We start from the raw sequence: 14,428 nt of genomic DNA, 5'->3' as shown, positions 1-14,428 counted from the left end.
ATCACCCCATTCTGATCTCCAGATCGGTGGATGAGGGGATAAAATAAAGGACTAAAGGAGGGGGAGCTGTCTTTGTGTGGAGCTGGAGCCCACAGAGGTAGTGTTATCTCTGTTTATTCTCTGTCACAGTGCTGGCCCTGGGGATCCGAACACAAGCAGACAAGCTGGCCAAGACACACACACACACCCACTACAGCACCGAGACCAAGGAGTGATCTTGGCTTCACACTCACAGGCAGGTTGATCTCTGTCTGTGTCTACCAGCATGTGTATATCAAATAACAAACATAGAGCTTCACCAATGGGCTTAGCTGTGTCTCTCAAGAGGAGAGGGTTAGGAGGAAGGGTTAAATCCATCAAAGTGCACTAAAGCCCCGTTCACACAGCCTATACTGGAGGAGGATCAACACTCCCTGGATGTAATGCAGTGCCTCCATTCCAGCTGGTTCTTTAGCTGCTTTAGCCTAGTCAGTTTTTAACCAGAGACAGACAATACCCCTTAAACATTCAATTACACACAAGTGTAACCAACCTGATTTCGCACCTGAGTCTTCTGATCGGCATGTTAGGTCACTGTGCTAAAAAGTAGGCTTTGGCTTTGGAGCTAACGCAAGTCATCAGATCTCAGGCAAGGTTTACTGCGAGTGGGATTTCAATAAACTACCTGTGTTACAGAAGCGTCTGAAATAAGTATCCCGTTACTATAACCACTGAGGTGTTATGAGTCTCCACAGTGATGAGTTGGCCGTCTAGACTGGCGGAGGTATGAGGTATGAAACGAGGCCCAGACTCAAACTCACCACAGTCAGTCTGCTCTGCTAGCTGGGCGGATCGCGCCAGGCACCCACAGGGGAGAAATGGGTTATTAGTCCCCAGTCACACTACAGCTCTCTCCCCTCCCTAATTGGCCAAACTGCTTAATTGGCCATGGAAACCATAGAGACAGTGGTTCTGGCAGCAGCCTTAATATGCTGAAGAAGACACCTTTATTTAAGTGAAGTTGGGCTGGGTGAGGTGTCTATGGCAATGCATTGACTGAAACGGCATCATTTAATTTACCACTGGAAAGGAAAGCTGAGAGATTACAACACGAGAGTGAAGGAGGCCGTACCAATGCATTAAGCAGCACTGCAAAGCTACTTACTTTTAACTACATTGTCTGTCTTCCTAAAGAAATGTAAAAATAGTTGCTGTTTTTCAGCCTTTGTTCCCTAAATGCATTCAACAAAGTGCTAATTTGAGAGTGTTTTTTATTTCCTGCTAAAATAATTTCGTACACGGATAAGTTATAGTGTAGTTATGTTGTGATAGGGTGGGCAAATAGCATGCAATGATTAGGAGAGCACTTTAAAGACAATCTTTGAATCTTCAATCTGTTTATACAAGTAGGTATACAGGACAGGACCATATAATGATGAATCCTTTTTTCAGGGATGAGAGCAACAATTAAAACAGTAGAGAAAGAAAAAAACAACATGGAACAAAGTCAGGTCCATGACTGAGGAAGACTTCTAAAGGAGATCACCATTACAAACATCCCACTGGGCCCAGATGTCAGTTCATCGTCGAGTTTTCATTTACAATGAATTGTCAGCTAACATAAATTCAACATAAAATCAACAAAAAAAGGTTTAGGTTAAAAGTTGGGTGAAAAAATGACAAAGTTCCCTTATGTTGATGACTTTTTGCATTGAAATGGAATGGAAACAACATTGATTGCTCAGTGGGAAGAGCCATATAACAACCTGTGAAATTGTGTTACCTAGTTCCTACTCTGTTGACTGTCCTGTCTGAACAGTTGTCTAGCACAGTGGTTCGGCAGGGGTCTTTATCAGTGAGGTGTCAGTCACACCTCTGAGCCGCATGTGCAGACAAATAGCCCATACAGGTGAGTGTCAATAACACTTTAAATAGTGTCGGTTCACGTGGCGCGAGGCAAGCAAGGAATGCTGAAGGGCGACCTTCACAGCCAGTAGAGAACAGAGGGTGTGAAGTACCTTGACAGTTTCATTTGTTTGAGAGGACTTAAGAGGTGGTCCTCTCTGCACTTGTTTGATTGGATTGTCAATGACAGATGTGAAGCAGACAAACAGTGTGTGTGTGTGTGTGTGTGAGTGTGTGTGTGTGTGTGTGTGTGTGTGTGTGTGTGTGTGTGTGTGTGTGTGTGTGTGTGTGTGTGTGTGTGTGTGTGTGTGTGTGTGTGTGTGTGTGTGTGTGTGTGTGTGTGTGTGTGTGTGTGTGTGTGTGTGTGAGAGAGAGAGACAGGCTCTCACATGCATACAAACGTAGTGGTGAGAAGGTGATGTTCCTGAGGGGTAACTATTCATTATTCTACAAACCTCCTCTCGTTAATCTGTGCTCATAAACCACTCTCTCTCTCTCTCTCTCTCTCCATCTGGTCCTGGCATGTCTCTAAAGGACTACAGATTTGATCTGACCTATTTTTTTACTGACCATTCAGAAAAAGAAAATACCCTAACAAGCTAGAAGTGATCACAGTTTTTGAGTATAGCTACAACAGCGAAAAGCACACCCTTCCCCCTTCACATATCACGGTACCACATCAGTGTCTTCGTCATACAGAAACCCCCTGTCACGCGGGACTAGGTGGGTGAAGGAATCAGACGCAGAGAGTTCCACTGGGGTAAAGTGCTCTTTACTTCGGCACACAAAATTATAAGCCCAACAATACAGGGCGCGGACAACAACGTCACAACCCAAAAAACACAGGGTGCCAAGTTCAGAAAATAAATCCACCTCTACCTAAAATGCACACACGTAACATAAAGACGATCCCACACAAAACAAGGGCGGGTCTACCTACTAAATATAGGGAAGCTCATTAAACCAAACAACATAAACACAAGTGAAACTAATAAGACAAAACAAACAGACAAACGAAAAAGGGATCGGTAGCGGCTAGTAGGACGGTGACGACGACCGCAGAGCACCGCCCGAACAGGCAGGGGAGCCAACTTTGGCAGAAGTCGTGACACCCCCAGAATTCAACACCGATATGTCAGAGTCACATGACTATACATTTTAGAACACCAACTTAAGAAGATTAAGAATAACAGCAAAATCATCTAAACCACAATACCTGGGAATTATTTCACTTCTGGGAGGCAGGATTTTGTCTAACAAACTGAAGAGTGCGTTCTGGGGCCAACAGTACACATCCAGCTGGTGAAACCTAATCTCCTGGGGCGATGAAAGGGAGGCAAGCAGACGTCCAAGTCAACAGAGAAGCAGACCAAGATTCTGACCCCCAAGCTGGCCACTGCGCTACAGACACACAACACACACACATTACACACACACCAACGCCCCAAGTACTCACACAAGCCCACGGCTCAGTGACAAATGGAAGGGTGTGCTGGCATATTTCATTAGACCAGCTGCACCCACAGGGTGTGTGTGTGTGTATGTGAGAGAGAGATAGAGAGAGGGAGAGACAAAGTGAAATCGGGCAACTCCAAACTGACCCAATTCCAAATCATATCTGCTCTAAAATCATCTTCTAGGAATAGCTTTTCATACGTTTTAATTCTCATGTCTCTGATAAAACATTAGCACCTGAATTCTAATATGTATCCTGAAACATCCTCTGGATAAAGCCAGCTATGTCGTTCCATTACTGGATGGGTGGTCCCAGATTTGGTGGAGCATGTCATTTGGCTGATGAACCATACACTACTGTGGCTCCGCCTTTACTTACCCTCCTACCCTACTGCAGAGAAACAAACACTCTGCATGAAATAATGCCATCATTGCCATGCATCAATGGCTGTCTATGGGAGGCCTGACTGAGTCCCACTGCCAGTACTGCCAGCCTACATGGCTCATCCCTGGCTCTGTGTCTGGGAGACCTGTGGGAGTCTTCTTCCCAGGGGAGGGTGGCTGTTCTGGGCTTGGCATGAGGAGAGGCAGCCTCGTCCTCTGTGGTTGTGGGGCTTCCTGACCTTTGCTGGGGAGAGGAGCCAACTGGATATCCACACTGTGGCCTTCTGGTGCCTCTCTCTCTGCCTGCCACATATGCTTCACCTTGCGGCTATCTGTTTCCTGGATCCCTCACAGCATCACCATGGCTACACAACCCCCAGAAAGATAAGGGGGAACACACACATACACATGGCTGCACATGGTTAATGTCTATGGCAAAAACATGTTAAATGTTATTGAACAATGAATAATGTGTGAGAAGATGTATCACAGTACATGAAGCAGAATCATTAGGACTATAGCCAACCATCAAGAGATAAAAGGCAATAACCTATAAGGCTACCTTTACACAGGCAGACCAATTCTGATCTTTTGACCAATCAAATCAGATATTTTCAAATCATATCGTTTTCAGAGCTAATCGCATTAGTCAAAATAGCAATTAGTGGAAACAATATCAGAATTGGGCTGCCTGTGTAAACAAAGCCCAATAGACATGGCTGGGATTTATTGGTTCTAACAAGATAATCCCAACCCTGCAGCAATGACATTCATCAACACAGAAAACACCTCAACAAGTCATCTGGGCACGCACTCTTGTGGACTTTCCAACTGAGGCTCAAGCTGTGTCTAGTGACATACTGTAAGTGTGACATAATTATGATCATTCTCAAGCTGTGTCTAGTGACATACTGTAAGTGTGACATAATTATGATCATTCTCAAGCTGGCTAGAGATGTGATTGCATACTTTGGGTCGGGGTGACACTTTTCTGGAATCTTGACTCTGACGCTTCATAGCAGAGGGTGGTAACAATCCATCTGCAGTGTGTTTGTGAGTCATGATAATCATGACAAATACCCAAAGGTAGCAGGCATAAAAAAATGTGTTGCTTCCACAAATGGAGAATTATGAGTGCTCTAAACAACAACAAAAAACGTTACATTTCGATTAACATAATAGAGGGTTGATTTAATTTAAATGAATATCTGTGCTGTGATATGTAGTGTGTGATGGATCATATCTGTCATTTTTTGTACATATTTTAACCACACTAATTGCTTGTCTAATTTTCTGACCCACATACACACATAGGTTTCCACACCAAATCACACTTTATTAATAGATCATCAATTTCTCCTGCTTAGTTTTTTTCTGGAGGTTTTCGTTCCTTCTCCAGCATAGTAAACTCTGGCATCTCATAGCCCTTGCCAATACTTCCTGGAACGAACAGAGTTGTGAGGCAGAACCAGGAACTCATTTCATTAGTGTCCGGCTGCCATTGGTGAATAATTAGGGTCTGTCCTCCGTCTGCGCTAGCCCGGCCCAGCGTTCTGAGAGGTTAATAACCAGTAACAATCAATTACTTAACTAATCTGATACGATCAATAAGGTCCTCCAATTCACGAAGCATGCAGCCAGAAGAGGGGTAGAATACGATAAAACCTTTGACATGCTGTAATGGGATGTTTTTATTAGAATAGACAACAAAATAACATATGGTGTACATATACTATGTGCATGTATTTACAGTTGATAAGTCTTAATGTTGATATTATACTGGTGGAATCTGCAGAATCCAAACTGGTTAAAAAATAGATAAATTAAGTTTATAGTGTTTGTTATAATACAATTAAAAGTGGTCCAAGCCCTAAAGTGTTCCCCGTAGTAGGTTGCCACATAAAAATAACTATTTTCACCATGAGAGTTTAATCTCAGATAAAATAAGACAGAATCATGTAGAAAGCAGACAAGCAGGAACACCAAAATTGGTGCTTTTATGGAGGTTTGTTATAAACGGTCTCCCATTTGACCCATATACTGGACATTTATTTCGCCTGACCCAGTCTCTGTGTCCTCTGAGAGAACATTGGTGTACCAGCAAACTTTTAATTGTCCCATCAACCCTTTAGTCGGCTTCTCTTGTATCGGAGTGCATCTGAGTTCGCATGAGAACTGATTATTTTAAATCATGTCTAACCTTCCGTCCAGCCATTACTCACACATCACAGACCACTGGCCTTGTTATTGGGAATCGAAGATGGCCACGCCTCCTTGTCCGTCTTGATCCACAAATTAGTAAATCTACAGCTATGGCCTACTCCTCCAATTGTCTCCTTCCTTCACAATGGGGCCTCAATTACTACCCAGGATTCAGTCTCTTACTTACAGTATGCAATCATAACAATTTCCATCCCATCCTACCATCTCACCTCCGATCATGCTCAACATAATCTTTCGATTGGGAGGAAAATAGTTTTAATGATATGCCTGTTTTTATATATACATTGAACATTGTTCCCTTAATTACACTACCATTGTGATGACTTGTTGTTGAATTACTCTTTTTTTTCCTACCTGGGCAATCTAATCAAGTTAACAGTGTAATGGAGAAAATGACCTTGGAATAGTAATTGATGCCGTCAGACAGTCTTGATGATAATAGTGTAATTAATGAGAGTAGTTGACCTAGGAATGATTTGATAACACACATAATAATAACTGAATGACAACCTCAAGAGTTCATCATCAAGATGTCCTCCCTCCTCCGATCTTTGAGATATGATTATAAGTTGGCAACAGCATCACAAACAATCACATTCATCAAACAATGGATGGTTATGTCCTGATTCCATTTGATTTGAGGTGAGTCAGATTTAAAGGTCCTGATTTGTCCTCATTTTAGATTTGGTTCATTAAGAAATGCTAGCGGCCATGACTGAGTTCAAACGTGTGGTTTGATGTGGGTGTCTCGTGTGTTTGCAGTTGGGAAGAGTTAGCCAAATTATTTAGCCAATTAGCTTCAGCCAGCTGGCGTGCGATCGAGCAAAATTGGTTTGACTTTGGATAGCCTATCTCTGGGGATAGTTAGGGACTGTCACAAAATTACACAATGTAAATGAGACAATATTTTCATGTTGCACACCTTATACCTTTCTCAATAAATGTTTACTACATGTGAATTTATACACTTTAATTGGTTTTTAAGTCATTGACATTTGGAGATTTGGGAATTTTAATATATTGTCCCATATACATTGTGTAATTTTCTGATGGTCCCTAACCAGCCCCGTAAGGATATCCAAAGTCAACCCAAATTTAACTAGGGCATTACGATTGGGTCGCCTGCAGCTGAACTCCAAATGGATAATTACTGGTGTGCTGCCAGTTGTGGGCATTTGGGCAGGATGAATACAAACCCAACCTTTATTTACATTGTGATTCTGTTCACGACCTCAAATTTCACAAAACTCTGTTTTGGATAAGACTGACTTTTCCCCCCCAAAATTAACCTATTTACACTTTGTTGTCAATTTTGACAGTTGAATAAATGTTTCTGACTCATGTCGAAGCCAGGCTGTTTTTTAAATGAGAAGTTGGTTTTTAGGGGCAATTGTTGTTCAGGGCACAAGGTGTGGCCAATGGGTCATCTAGCTAACATACACACTGTCACATTCCATTCAGCACCACCAGGGAAAGGACCACATCAGGCCCATGGGCAGCATCTGTACAGTGATTTAACATAACCAGGACCATGGACAGCACTTATATAGGTTACTACCAGTCAAACTATTGACAAATCAGGACCACAGACAGGGTCTGTACAGTCAATCTAACTACACCAGGAACATTAACAAAGTCTGTACAGTGACTCTACCCATGACAATCACGCAGAGCACCTTTCAAAGTTACCACCAGTCAATCTAATCATATCAGCACCACAGACAGCACCTACACCCCCTGAAGCTGTACTCCAACCCTGCAGTCTGCACAATAAGGACGGGTGACATCCACCTTTGATGGTGAACCTGGCTTTTTCCCCCCTTTATAACAACACATGAAAACAAAGAGCACATAGAGATATACTTAGATCACAAGGAGATAAATGCATTGGTGTGCTGAAATACTTCAGCTTATTTGTGAGAAAAGTAGTAGCCATTACTACAGAATGGTCAATAGGGGATTACATATAAACATGTCTGACAAAAGTGAGAAGATAATGGGGTGGTAGTTACTTGACCAGTCCACAATGAGTGCTGTACTACAGAGGTGGACTGAGACAGAGAAAAGTGGGGATGAGTCATCTATAGGATGCACCCACAAACAGAGATTGAGAGAGAGAGAGAGAGAGACAGACAGACATAAGAGAGCAAGAGAATGGTTCAAACTTAGAGAAAGAGATACAAAAAATATATATTGTTCTATATTGTTTTCAATAAGCAATGTGGCAGAGCAAATATAGAGTATTATTATGTGTAGTAATGTGGCAGAGCAAATATAGAGTATTGTTATGTGTAGTAATGTGGCAGAGTAAACAGAGTATTATTATGTGTAGTAATGTGGCAGATTAAATATAGAGTATTATTATGTGTAGTAATGTGGCAGATTAAATATAGAGTATTATTATGTGTAGTAATGTGATAGATTAAATATAGAGTATTATTATGTGTAGTAATGTGGCAGAGTAAATATAGAGTAGTGTTATGTGTAGTAATGTGGCAGAGTAAACAGAGTATTATTATGTGTAGTAATGCGGCAGAGTAACTATAGAGTATTGTTATGTCTAGTAATGTGGCAGAGTAAACAGAGTAGTATTATGTGTAGTCAATTGGCAGAGTAAATATAGAGTAGTATTATGTGTAGTGATGTGGCAGAGTACATATAACGTATTGTTATGTGTAGTAATGTGGTAGAGTAAATATAGAGTATTATTATGCGTAGTGATGTGGCAGAGTAAACAGAGTATTATTACGTGTAGTAATGTGGCAGAGTAAATATAGAGTATTATTACGTGTAGTAATGTGGCAGAGTAAATATAGAGTATTATTATGTGTAGTACTGTGGCAGAGTAAATACAGTGCCTTCGGACAGTATTCAGACCCTTTGACTTTTTCCACATTTTGTTACGTTACAGCCTTATTCTAAAATGGATTAAATTAATTAATTTCCTCAGCAATCTACACACAATACCCCATAATGACAAAGTGAAAACAGGTTTTTAGAACATTTTGCAAATGTATTAAAAATAGAAAACTGAAATACCTTATTTAAATAAGTATTCAGACCCTTTGCAATGAGACTCGAAATGAGCTCAGATGCATCCTGTTTCCATTAAGTATCCTTGAGATGTTTCTACAACTTGATTGGAGTCCACCTGTGGTAAATTCCATTGACTAGACATGATTTGGAAAGGCACTGATGGGTTCTTCCAAACTTGAAATATTTTGTTAATCATAGGTATCCTATGGAAAAGGGAAGTGCCACAGTCTGGTTGTTACACCAGAAGTTAATGGTTTTCTGTAGGAGGAATGTAAATGCTGGAGTCAATTAAGGTTGAATGTGAGCCAGGGGCTTGGAATGTTACTGAGTAAGGGAAAGGCAATCACATGGCTGCGGTCACTAATAAGGGTGGAGAGCTGTGGATTAGTGAAGAATGGGGTCAGGTCAGGTCACAGTAAGAGGTCAGGTCAGGTCACAGCAAGGGAGAAGGAACAGTTTATTACCCACATCACTTAACTTCCTGCCTAGCAATTAAGATGTATTGTTTCGAGGGAAGGAGGAGACGTCACCTAAATCGGGGTATATGTATATGCTTGTGCTGGTGGGAACATGGCTTTGTCTTATGCAGCTGTGTGACCCTGCAGCATTGAAGGTCCCCAAGAACACATTGGCCTCCATCATTCTAAAATGGAAGAAGTTTGGAACCACCAAGACACTTCCCAGAGCTGGCAGCCTGGCCAAACTGAGCAATCGGGGGAGAAGGGCCTTGGTCAGGGAGGTGACCAAGAACCCGATGGTCACTCTGGCAGAGCTCTAGAGTTCCTCTGTGTAGATGGGAGAATCTTCCAGGAGGACCATCTCTGCAGAACTTCACCAATCAGGCCTTTATGGTAGAGTGGCCAGACGGAAGCTACTCCTCAGTAAAAGGCACAAGTCAGCCCGCTTGGAGTTTGGCAAAATACAGCTAAAGACTCAAAGACCATGAGAAACAAGAAACTCTGGTCTGATGAAATGAAGATTGGACGACTTGGTCTGAATGCCAAGCGTCACGTCTGGAGGAAAGCTGTCACCATCCCTACGGTGAAGCGTGTTGGTGGAAGCATCATGCTTTGGGGATGTTTTTCAGGGGCAGGGACTGGGAGACTAGTCAGGATTGAGGCAAAGATGAACGGAGCAAAATACAGAGAGATCCTTGATGAAAACCTGCTCCAGAGCGCTCAGGACCCCAGACTGGGGCGAGGTTTACCTTCCAACAGGATAACGACACTAAGCACACAGCCAAGAGGATGCAGGAGTGGCTTCGGGAAAAGTCTCTGAATGTCTTTGAATAGCCAAGCCAGAGCCCAGAATTGAACCTGATTGAACATCTCTGGAAAGACCTGAAAATAACTGTGCAGCAACATTCCCCATCTAACTTGACAAAGCTTGAGAGGGCCTGCAGAGAAGAATGGGAGAAATTCCCCAAATCAAACCATATCAAATTTTATTAGTCACTGACTCAAACCGACAGTGCAGTTAAAAAAAATAAAGATAAGAATAAGAGATAAAAGTAACAAGTAATTAAAGAGGGGCAGTAAAGAATAACAATATACTGTATACAGGGGGGTGCCGGTACAGAGTCAATGTGCGGGGCACCGGTTAGTTGAGGTAGTATGTACATGTAGGTAGAGTTAATTAAAGTGACTATGCATAGATGACAACAAAGAGTGGCAGTGGTGTGGAGAGGGGGGGGGGCAATGTGAATAGTCTTGGTAGCCATTTGACTAGATATTCCATAGTCTTATGGCTTGGGGGTAGAAGCTGTTTAGAAGCCTCTTGGCCCTAGACTTTGCACTCCGGTACCGCTTGCCGTGTGGTAGCAGAGAGAACAGTCTATGACTAGGGTGGCTGGAGTCTTTGACCATTTTTAGGGCCTTCCTCTGACACCGCCTGATATAGAGGTCCTGGATGGCAGGAAGCTTGCACCCAGTGATGTACTGGGCCGTTCGCACTACCCTGCTGAGCAGTTGCCATACCAGGCAGTGATGCAACCAGTCAGGATGCTCTCGATGGTGCAGCTGTAGACCCTTTAGAGGATCTGAGGACCCATGCCAAATCTTTTCAGTCTCCTGAGGGGGAATAGGTTTTGTCGTGCCCTCTTCATGACTGTCATGGTGTGCTTGGACCGTGTTAGTTTGTTGGTGATGTGGACACCAAGGAACCTGAAGCTCTCAACCTGCTACACTGCAGCCCCATCGATGAGAATGATGGGCATGCTCGGTGCTCTGTTTCATGTAGTCCACAACCATCGCCTTTGTCTTGATCACGTTGAGGGAGAGGTTGTTGTCCTAGCACCACATAGCCAGGTCTCTGACCTCCTCCCTATAGGCTGTCTCGTTGTTGTCGGTGATCAGGCCTACCACTGTTGTATCATTGGCAAAGTTAATGATGGTGTTGGAGTCGTGCCTGGCCATGCAGTCATGAGTGAACAGGGAGTACAGGAGGAGCCTGAGCACGCACCCCTGACAGGCCCGTGTTGAGGATCAGCGTGGCGGATGTGTTGTTTCCTACCCTTAACACCTGGGGGTGGCCCATCAGGAAGTCCAGGATCCAGTTGCAGAGGGAGGTGTTAAGTCCCAGGGTCCTTAGCTTATTGATGAGCTTTGAGGGCACTATGGTGTTGAACGCTGAGCTGTAGTCAATGAATAGCATTCTCACATAGTTGTTCCTTTTGTACAGATGAGAAAGGGCAGTGTGGAGTGCAATAGAGACTGCATCATCTGTGGATCTTTTGGGGCGGTATGCAATTTGGAGTGGGTCTAGGGTTTCTGGGATGAATGGTGTTGATTGTGAGCCATGACCAGCCTTTCAAAGCACTTCATGGCTATGTGGGCAGTGTGGAGTGCTACAGATCGGTAGTCATTTGGGCACAGGCACTATGGTAGTCTGCTTGTGTTCTTGGGCACAGGCACTATGGTAGTCTGCTTGAAATATGTTGATATTACAGACTTGGACAGGGAGAGGTTGAAAATGTCAGTGAAGACACTTGCTAGTTGGTCAGTGCATGCTCGCAGTACACGTCCTGGTAATCTGTCTGGCCCTGCGGCCTTGTAAATGTCGACCTGTCTAAAGGTCTTACTCACATTGGCTGCGGAGAGCGTGATCACACAGTCTTCCCATACAGCTGGTGCTCTCATGCATGTTTCAGTGTTATTTACCTCGAAGTGAGAATAGAAGTTGTCTTCTCATCCGGTAGGCTTGTGTCACCGGGCATCTCTCGGCTGTGCTTCCCTTTGTAGTCTGTAATGGTTTGCAGGCCCTGGCCACATCCGACGAGGGTCAAAGCCGGTAGAGTACGACTCGATCTTAGTCTTGTATTGACGCTTTGCCTGTTTGATGGTTCATCGGAGGGCATAGCGGGATGTCTTATAAGTTTCTGCGTTAGAGTTCCACTCCTTGAAAGCGGCAGCTCCAGCCTTTAGCTCAGTGCGGATGCTGCCTGTAATCCATTGCTTCTGGTTGGGGTATGTACATATGGTCACCGTGGGGACGACGTCATCAATGCACTTATTGATGAAGCCAATGACAGATGTGATGTACTCCTCAATGCAAGCAAAACAGTGCTGTAGCTTAGCATCTGCTTCATCTGACAGCCTTTTTCTTTATCAATCTAGTCATGGGTGCTTCCTGCTTTAATTTTTGCTTGTAAGCAGGAATCAGGAGGATATAATTATGGTCAGATTTGCCAAATGAAGGGCGAGCGAGAGCTTTGTATGCATCTCTGTGTGAAGTATAGGTTTTTCAGAGTTATTTTCCCTCTGGTTGCACATTTAACATGCTGATAAAAAATGAGGTAAAACTGATTTAAGTTTCCTTGCATTAAAATCCCCAGCTACTAGGACCACCGCCTCTGGGTGAGCGTTTTCTTGTTTGCTTATGGCGGAATACAGCTCATACAATGCTATCTTAGTGCCAGCCTTAGACTGTGGTCGTGTGTAAAAAGCTACAAAGAAATGCAGGTGTGCCAAGCTTGTAGCGTCTAACCCAAAAAGACTTGAGGCTGTCATCGCTGCCAAATGTGCTTAAACAAAGTACTGAGTAAAGGGTCTGAATACTTATGTAAATGTAAAATTTGTAATACGTTTTTTAAATATACATTTGCAAAAAACTCTAAAAACCTGTTTTTGCTTTGTCATTATGTGGTATTGTGTGTAGATTAATGAGGTGGGGGGGACGTAATACATTTTAGAACAAGGCCGTAACATAATAAAATGCGTAAAAGTCAAGTGGTCTGAATACATTTTGAATGCACCGTATAGAGTATTATTATGTGTAGTAATGTGGCAGAGTAAATATAGAGTATTATTATGTGTAGTAATGTGGCAGAGTAAATATAAAGTATTATTATGTGTATTGATGTGTAATAACTTGATAAGAACGTAACAAAACCTGTAAACCTCATCCACGTATGACTTGCCACGTCTATGACAACCCAAAGCACATCAGCAGCAGGGGAAGGAGCTGATTGGGCAGTCGGAAACCATGTGCAAACTAATTGGCCGAGAGAGGGATAAACAGAGAGCCTCAAGCATTGCTGATTGGTTGCCTGCCTGAAGAGGAAGCCGGCAGCATGCTGGCTGAGTGTTCTCTTTCAGACAGCTGAGGGTGGTTTAACAACAGACAGTGATAACCAGATAAACAGCATATACTGTACATCCCACCATCTATCTATCTCTCTATTCCTATATGTATCACTCCATCTCCCGAGGTTATATTTTGACACACACACGCACACGCACACGCACACACACACACACACACACACACACACACACACACACACACACACACACACACACACACACACACACACACACACACACACACACACACACACACACAGGCTAGACACATAGCGTACTAACAATAACAAAGTACAATAAATCTCAGTCCTTCCTGGTTCTGCTTCCTGGATGCATCAACGGAAGAGCATCCTTAATGGCTTCCTCTCTTCCCTCTCATCCCTGCCTCCTCCTCATTCCCCTCTCTCTCTCTCTCCTTCCATTCCCGTTGTCTCTGACCGCAGCACTATTCAGATAACGAGAGAAAACCAGCATGAAAAAGAAGGTTGGGTTTCCCACACATTACCTTCCTCTGGAAAGAGAGAGAGAGTGAGTGTCGTGCTCTGAGATTCAACTCCAATTTAGCAGCAGCTTCCAGACAGCTAAGGCTTAAACATCACATGACCTGCCACCTGCTCCTCCAGCACGGTCATATGACAGCTTAGGCAGTAGAAATGCACTCTGGGATATGCAGTACAGAGTGGCAAATTGACTGCGGAAATCAAGGAACAATCGCAATTACAGAGATTGAAACAGAAAAAATAGAAAATGAAACAAAGTGGATTCATTGTTCTTAATGAATGCTTTATGCAATGGGTAATCTATGTCTGTAATTTGTGTAATATACATTTCGCATGCGGTGATAGAAATTATCTACATTTTTT

General features: G+C 43.2%; 1 protein-coding gene across 1 annotated transcript in view; it reads right to left on the bottom strand.

Annotated features, from left to right (window-relative positions):
* Positions 1-14,175, bottom strand: part of LOC109901158 (t-SNARE domain-containing protein 1-like) — a 123,170-nt gene extending 108,995 nt beyond the window's left edge. Inside the window, exon 1 of the mRNA XM_031787529.1 lies at positions 14,071-14,175. The gene's annotated coding sequence lies outside the window, so the exon portion shown is untranslated. The remainder of the gene's footprint in view (positions 1-14,070) is intronic.
* Between the last annotated feature and the right edge of the window lie 253 nt (positions 14,176-14,428).

The sequence above is a fragment of the Oncorhynchus kisutch genome, linkage group LG2, assembly GCF_002021735.2.
Source record: "Oncorhynchus kisutch isolate 150728-3 linkage group LG2, Okis_V2, whole genome shotgun sequence".
NCBI lineage: Eukaryota > Metazoa > Chordata > Actinopteri > Salmoniformes > Salmonidae > Oncorhynchus > Oncorhynchus kisutch.
The sequence above is the reverse complement of the archived record's forward strand: the minus strand, read 5'-3'. Positions and strand labels throughout refer to the sequence as shown.